We start from the raw sequence: 8,763 nt of genomic DNA, 5'->3' as shown, positions 1-8,763 counted from the left end.
CCTGGAAGGCTTAGAGCTCTAGCAGAGTGGTGAGTATTTTAATTGTTATGAACAAGCAAGCACAGGATTCATGTGAAGATTTAAGGACAGAGCAATCATGGGGCATCATGTGGCACTCCCAGTAAAAAGGTAATTTGTATATCCAGAGTGGAAAATGGAACAGCTATATTTAATGACAATTGAGGAACATCAGTATAAAAAAAACATTTTTAAAGATAACATAATCGGTGAATTTCAATTTGTACATGACTAGAACTTAGCTTTTGTAGTACTTGGGGAAAAAAAAAAAAAAAAAAAAACCCCACACAAAAAAACAAACAAAAAAAAAACCAACAAAAAGAAATAAAACTAATCAGAAACTGAACTAGGTCATAGGCAGGAAAAGCATGGGATTCCTGGCTCTGGGTCCAGCAGACAGTGTTGGTGATCTTCTGGGTGTGTCTGTTGTGGAGAGAGTTTCTACAAACAGTTTTGCAAACTACAGCAGAGGTCCAAAATATTTACAAAACATTCAAAAACACAGACTGACATTCAGCTTTCTGCACCAAGTGAAAATATGGAGCCTATCCTTGTTAAGGGCTTTACTGACACCTAGACATTTCTACAATCATCTTTTCAGATCCAATTATCTCTGGTCCAAATTATCTGTAATGCTTCTTGTCTAGACCAGTCTGTATACTGTATATGTAAATTTATATGCCAGCTTTAGTTACGAAAGAAAGATGCACTTGCTGAAGAAAGAAGTTGAATATGTATATAAGTACTACAACAAACCAAACTGCAGATGCTTCTCTGAAAACCACAACAGATTAAAAATGTATTTTTTCTAAATAAATTCATGTTTCAATTGGCAGCCATAAACTAAATTATTGTGCCTAATCTCAAAGCAACACTTATACAGAAGCATCAAAACTTCATGCAGAAAGGTTTTTTGAAAATGAGGGGATTTTTTTTCTTAAGACTTTACATGGATAGACTAAACATTTCTGGATTTTTAAAAAAATATACAAAATCAGATGCTGTCCACCTGCCAATCACTGAGGTCAGATAGAAAGAAAGCCCCCAGATTGTTCCACATTCATATCTATGTATGTATAAAAACTTCATCTCATACAACTGTTAGAGCAGTTTGGATTGAACAAAATATTGAAGAAGTAGCTTCAGATTTTGTGTTAACAAATTATCATTTTCCCTGTATTACTGGACAATTCCAGCACAGCTGCAACCAGCCTCCTTGGATGCAAAGTCTTCCTTTCTTGCGTTCACTCAAGATTCCAGTGCTACAACATCTCAAAGATTTTTTTTTTCCCTTGGTAGGAGTGCAATAAGTTGTCATGATATGCATATGTTTGTATTTGCAAAGTAGGTTACAGCTGGAAAAAAAAAGGGTTTTTTTGTTGGGTTTTTGTTGTTGTTGGGTTTTTTTTTGTTTGTTTTGTTGTTGTTGTTGTTTGTTTGGTTTGGGTTTTTTTTTTTTTAATGGGAGGAAAGGAGAAATACCAGTGCTGTAGACAGGGATTTCATCAAGATGAAGAAATCACAGTTCTCCAAAGGCAAAAAAAAAATTTTTGCTTGAAGATCTTTCATGAAACAATTTGTGTGGTCTTTATCATTTCAGTCTTTTAAAGACCGATAGCTGCAGATTTACATGAGTGTCTGACCTGGCCTTGAAATTCGAGTTAATCTTGAGCCTGTTTCAGCCCTAAATTCCATTCCAACCGAGTTACAACAATTTTGATCAAAAAGCTGTTGCACCAGCATGTAATCTTCCAATGAAATCTATCAAAACCATAACAATAGACCTAAAAATGAGACACTAAAACTTGACAACCAAAAAAATTAGCTGCAATTAGGTATCATTGTCTTATCCTCACTGCATCTTCTAAAGTAGTCATCCTCTAAAGCACATATAGGGCATGTTTTTGCATGTCTGCAAATATTTTCATTATTCTAAAGTACGACTGGAGAGTCTCCCAGTGATGTTAAAGTGTTGGAAGCAGCAAAACAAAGCAAGATATTTTTCATATCAGAAAGTAAAACAATGTGAATTAATAAAATTAAAAGAAAAATTGGTTAAGATGGAACAAACAATTTATTTACAAATTTCTTTCCATCATTTTAAAACCTTTATGCAGTTGGTTTATGGCATTTTTCACTTCCTTTTCCAGACCAGAAGTGAAAGTTTATATTTAAAAATAAAGGCAAATGGGAATGAAACCTTCTATAACATGTACAAAGTGCCTGTTTCATGTAAAATATTAAATGTTTTGTTGTCTTCAAAATCCCCTTTTCTCTCTATTGTGCCTGAATCTAGGTACCAAAATAGATGCATGTTATATAGTGATATTCTTTATGCTTATTGATAAGGCTATGAAGCAGTATAAGAGAGCAGGAGCCCCTGTCTTGGAGCACACATAAGTGGGTTATTTTTGACGGAAAGATTCTAATACATAAAACCAATATTATCTAGTTATTACTAGTGCCCTCCACTTGTACCTCTCAAAGCATCCTTTAAAGGGAGTCAGGGTCCTCAGTAGGAGGCCTACAGTCCTTTTCTAAATAAGAGAAACAACATCTACAAGAAGCATGTTAGTGGACAAACACTGACAATGAAGAGAAATTACGAATAAACTGCTGTACTCATCATACCTTCTTAAAGTGAGATGGGAACAATTTGAAACAATTTTAATAGCTGACTGGAACAACAATGGAAACATTGAGAAAATATCTTTCATTTTACTGAAGCAGAAACTGGCATCTGACTACACGTGTATGAAAAATCTCCCTCTTACAGAATTCAAGCACCTGAAGATCAGAACATTTGTATATGTGGCTGGAGACCAAGATCTGGTATTTACAAACCCAGCCTAATACTCAGATGTCTAGTTGAACAGTTGCATGTCTCAACACCCCAGTTTTTGACACAGTTATTTAAATAACTTAGACATCTAGATGTTTTTGCCAATTTCTACTCTAATCTGCTTTCACAAAAGGAGAAGTAATGACCTAGTAGATATTACTTCACATTTAATTAAAGTACCAAGAAAGGAGGTGGGTGAACGATGAGGAAATGAGATAGAGAATGTCATTCTAGTCTGCCTGACCATATTTACTAAAATTTCATTAGACAAAAATTGGCTTCTCTGAATATCTCCAGAGGTTCCTCTGCTTATTATGTAGGAAGGCTATAAGAAATGCTAGGTGATATACTACTTGGGATCCAGACTGCTTAACTTCCTGAAGATAGATGCCTCATTGAGTGAGAATAGCTTTTAAAAATAATAAAATATAATGTCATGGGGCAACACTAGTGCCAGTCCTAATATCGTCTTTCTTTTCTGCATAACAATCTAGTGGGTAACACCGTTATCTGGGAAGTGGAAAACTTATGTTCTAGTTTCTCTTAACCTGAAAATCTCTGAACTTACACCTTCCGAGCTACCTTGGACTGATGCAACCTTGAAATAAAGCCCAGCCCTCTTACTCTTGGGGCATGTACTGTAACAACCATCACTGTAAGGGGTGGGCAGACATCAATAAACTGCTCCAGGAGACCAGGGTTGTGTCTCGGGTGACTTTGGACAAGCCAGTTCACCTTAGTTTGCCTCATCTCATTAGTTTCAATTTTGAAAACAAGCAACAACAAAATTATAACAACAAGCAATAAACCAACTAAAGCCTCTGGAAATTTTCCATGAAGCCCACAACAAACTGATTGGAAGATTTATTATAAACAAAGAAACAGTTTTCTGCCTGAATGTCTAGTCAGGTTTTTCTGGAGAAATTGTCATCTGAATTCTTCTTCTTGTCACCTTGATGCAACGCACACCACCGCCACCTTCTGCCCCAGAAATAACTATATTTCACACACTGAAGTATAAAATCAGATTTCCCTGAAATTTCTAGCTGTCCATCAGTTTCACTTTGGTCTTGTGAAGAGACATGTTTCTCTTCCTAACTATCATCTGAAGAGATGATGGTGCTTCAGTTGCTGATGAAAATGTGCATGTGCCATAGTCATAGTAGTCAGAGATATTTTCCTTTAGATACTTCTATTATGGAATTTCCAGCAGGTGAAGTACAAATTTCTATTAAAAGATAATTTTGTATTTTTAAGAGAACTTTATCAGTCATTTCATGAAGCAAAGGAAGTAATCTGCACAAGCACCATGAATATTGGAATTGTTCAGGACTCAGCTTTCAAAAATTTGAGCCTGTTCTAGAGTTTAACTTTTTTCATCGGAAGGGATTTAAGTTAGGTTAGCATAGATATGAGTGATGAAGAAGAATCTGGCTCATGACAAAAACCAAAAAACCAGAAAAAACAGCAACTACAAAATCCCTCCCCTACCAAAACCTTGAATATGAAGGTTTAGCAAGAATTCTCCTGCAGAGAGGAAAGAACGATTATTAACCTTTCACTTAGGGAGATGGTATGCATCATTAACTTGCATTGCCTTTGGTTGTTGAAATCTGTATGTGTGACCACACAACCAGACATCAGGGCTGTTGTGTAGAAATCACCATAGAAAGGGCTTCTACCATTAGTTAAAGAGTAAGACTCATATTTAGACATATCCAGTCTTTCAGACAAAACTCCTCTTTTCTTATTCACTCATTATGTAACATTGAGAGACTGCAAGATTTTCTATTCCATCTTGTGAAGAAACACTGGAAAGACTTTTATTGAGTTTATTTCAATCTGAGCTGGAAATACCAGGTCATTTGGATTTTTCTGTTAACTATAAGGCCTTCAAGGAAAAAAAAAAAAAAAAAAAATTGGTAGGTATCCTCTAACCAGCAAGCTGGTACCAATATACTGCCTTAAACATAATTAAAGCCTGTGCCCAACAGCTGTGTTTGCAAAGCTGCTGAAGGTACAAAATATTTTGTTTTTTTAAAAAAGGAGAATGCTTACATCATCAATATTTCAGCCAAAACACCCTGAGTTCAGGATTACTTCAAACTACAGTTTTGTTTTTACCATTATAAAGACAGTCCTTACTTCCAGTACTCAGCTCATACATAAGCTCTTATTCTGAGACACAGTGGTCCTTTCTAACATTTGGATACCTCAAATGAATACTCGTGACTTTGGTTTGCACTCATCTTTGGTTTTCCAAGGATAAATGTTGAGCTGCTTAATTTCGCTCTCTAAATCTCAGCATTTCCTTTCCACTTCCTTCTATCTTATGCCTTCAGCCTTCCAAGTCTCTACCTCCAGTTGTCTCCCCTCTCTTCAGAGATCTCTACTTCTCAGACTTCATCATTGTTGGTTGCTTGCTATCTTGGCTGCTTTCAGCCTTCAAATCTCAATTCCCCATCTCTTCTTCTAGTCACTGATTGTCTTATACTCTTTTTGCTCTTTCATCGTTTATACTCTTCTGGACTTCTTAGACCCATTCCTTCCATTTATGTAAACAATTTCTAACCCCGATCTCTGTGCTTTCTTCATTCTTGCTCCCCGGGCACCTTTCATTGTCACTAAAGCCTTTACATCTGAACCAGAATATTTATCCCATAGTCTCACTTAATCTCTCCATTCCATTTATTCTTCATATGCTCCCATCTCTCACTTCGAATTGAAAACACAGCTTTTTGCCATGGCATTCCAGAAATGCACTTTTTGACTTCTTACATCTTAGCAAAGGTGGGCATCTTTATCTGGATTATTTATATGCATTTTAGTCATGCATGTTGTGTGAGAAAATTGCATTGTTCTGTGCCTCCACCTCTGAGGGTTCCAGGATTCTGTGTGGCGAAAAAGCACAAGGGAATTTTGGAAGATCGTATTTTCTGCTGACAGTTCATTCTGAGCTGAAGTGAGCACACACAGCAGTGACATTTTTAGCTGTGAGTCCAAATGAACTTTTTTTTTTGTGGTAAAAGACAAGCTAACCCTAGTATTCAAAGGACTCTTGCTATATCCACTTTCCTCAGTTAATACTTGGCCCAACCACATCTACCTCTAACCTGACATTCAGCTTCAGTCTTGTGGTTTTTTTGAATTTGGCATAATCATCATAGCTGCAAAATATTTAGCGCCAGCCTCCACTAGTCTGGAGTTGTCATTAAAACGTACCTAATATGTCTTACAGACAGGAAACTGAAGATTCTGTGAAAAGCAGATATGTTCTCATAAAGACAGATCCTGCCATCAGACCTTGCCTTATGGGGAGCTAGGACTGATCCGTAGCACCTCAGTCATACAGCACACGATCTCAAACCCATGTGCAATGCATCCCCCAGGGCACAGGACGGGACATTGTCCCATTTCTTAAGCTTGGGTAAAAAAACAGTAGGAGAAAATTCCTGGTGTTTTTCTCCCACTTGCAACAGTGTAAAAGGCAGAGAATGAAGTGCCTTAGTAGAAGATATAAAGCATAGTCCTTGATCAATATGCATGAACTCCCTGATGTAATTTTTTTCTTAATTGACTGGATTTTGTCTGGAACAGGGCAATAAACAGAACTCATTAATTGTAACGTTAACAAAGTCCAAGGAGGTTGGGCTCAGACATCTAACTGTTCAGTTGTCAAAGTGCCTGAATCCAATACAAACATTCTGAAGAAGAGCAGAGACAGAGATTACAGTATTGCCATGGAGTTCATGACTTTCTTCCAAGGCTTTTCTGCTAGGCCACACTCGTGCTTACGCCTCACTGGGTGCGTTCTCTGTGAATACCCTTCACTGCTCATGAAATAAGTGCACAAAAGCAAGTTTTAAGACTCTGCAGTCAGGAAGATGGAAAGTACAGCTTTTTCTTCCCTGTTTGCAGTAGTTGTTTTCTCCTCTAAACCCCGGCTGTTAGTTTTGCACAGTCATATCCTGAGTGGCCGATTCGAGATGGTTTATGAGATACGGACAACTGTGCCTGCCAGAGCCTCTCAAACACACGGCACTGCTCTAAGGGCTTTGCTGCTAACCCCAAAAACACTTCCACGACTGGCAAAAATTAAAGCGACTACCTTTATTTTGGATTCCAGATATCCTTCCCTTACTTGTCTATGGCTATTTGTTATGTTTGTATGGGCAAGCAGATTATTTAAGTAGATGAGAGCTGCACTCACGAGAAAGGACTTTTGTGCATTTCGCAACTCCGCTCACAAGAGAAGATCAGACAGTTCAGAACAGCAGACAAGTTGCAGTTTTGCCATGAATTCATTATCAGTGAGAAACCGGTGGCTTTAGCTGGCGTTAGTTACAGCAACAAACTGAAAGCTCTAACTCAGCTGAGGAGCTGAACCCGTAGGCCATAAAAAGGCACCAAATCATCTAGCAAGCTTCTGGATAATTTCCATTTGCAGTTAAATTTTCAAATATTTTCCTCACTAGCACACAACCTAACTGTGTTGCTGATCATTTTTATAATTAGCACATGCAAACCTGCTTCATTTTCTCAGCTGGCTTCCTAGCAAATACATGCATATTAGGGAAAAATACGTGCCTCTTGTCGGTCCGAACCAAAATGGTTGTTAGTAAAATGTGTGAATGAGAAACGAGATCCAGATTTCCAAAGATACTGAAACGCCCGTGAACATTTCTAGAATTGGTTTAAGTTTCCTGATAGTAGCCTGTGACCAAGGAGTCACATTTCCTCTTGCTTTCTTAGCATACGGTGAGTAGAATGAAGTTTCTTCATCTCGGCTCCACCAGCACAAGCTTATAGGGAACTTATTGGAAAGAAATCATTTTCAATTTCCAGGGGAAACAATTTGTGCATTTCTGAGGATCTGACAAATTTAGATTGCTAAATCTCATTTCAACAGCACATAAATCAATTCTGATTTAATGTGTTAAATGTCTAAAAGGCTTTCACAAATTACATATTTTGACCCAAGACTCTTATAAACTGCAACAGTGAGTGAAGCAACATTAAAATAACTTTTTAAATCAGGTGCTGAATTGAGGACTGATTAAGGCATTCTCTCTCCCTAAGGGGAAGCCTCATAAGAAATTATTTAAACCTAGGAACAATCAAGCCCTTATAAACCCTAGAATTCCAGCTTAGACATCCATGGTTATTATATAAAAATTACAATGGTGGGAATTTTGTAAAGGGCAGTGTAAATACACAATTTAGAACAACAGCATCTATTTTAGCAGCACCGCAACAACAAAGTGAAAAGGAGAATAGAAGCTTGCAAAAACTACGTTTGGGTTTTTTGTATTCCCCCCCCCAAAAAAAAAACCCAAAACAACAACAACAAAAAAACAAACAAACAAACCAAACCCCACAAGAACAGAGTTCTGCTTAAATGGAACACAGAGAAGTGGAAATGACTGAGCACTGGCACAGGTTGCTCAGGAAGGCTGTGGGATCTTTGTCCTTGGAGATTATTAAAAACCTGTCTGGACATGGTCCTGGGGCAGCTGGCTCTAGGTGGCCCTGCTTGAGCCCTGGGTTGGACCAGGTGCCTCCCTTCCAGCCTCAACCATTCTGGGAAATGCACAGATGCTTCCATATACATGTTAGAATTCAGCAAAATAAGGGTAGTTGGTTTGTCCAACCTTAAACAGTAAATCAGCAGAACAATTTCTTGTGAAGCTGGTTGCCTGAATGGCCAGACTGCTTTTTAATAGCTGTAAGAGGTATGCAGATCAAGGACATGTATGCCAAACTATGTAATAGGAACCACCTCATTAGTCTTCTTTGCTGACAACATGACTTAAAGTTTTATCATTCATACCATTTAATCACAGCTACTCTGTCCTGTCACTACTAAGCTACTGCTGCAATTGCTTTCTCTTCCCCATTAGCCT

Source organism: Athene cunicularia, unplaced genomic scaffold, assembly GCF_003259725.1.
Source record: "Athene cunicularia isolate RWA unplaced genomic scaffold, athCun1 SCF_1, whole genome shotgun sequence".
Classification (NCBI taxonomy): Eukaryota; Metazoa; Chordata; class Aves; order Strigiformes; family Strigidae; genus Athene; species Athene cunicularia.
This window is presented reverse-complemented; position numbering follows the sequence as displayed.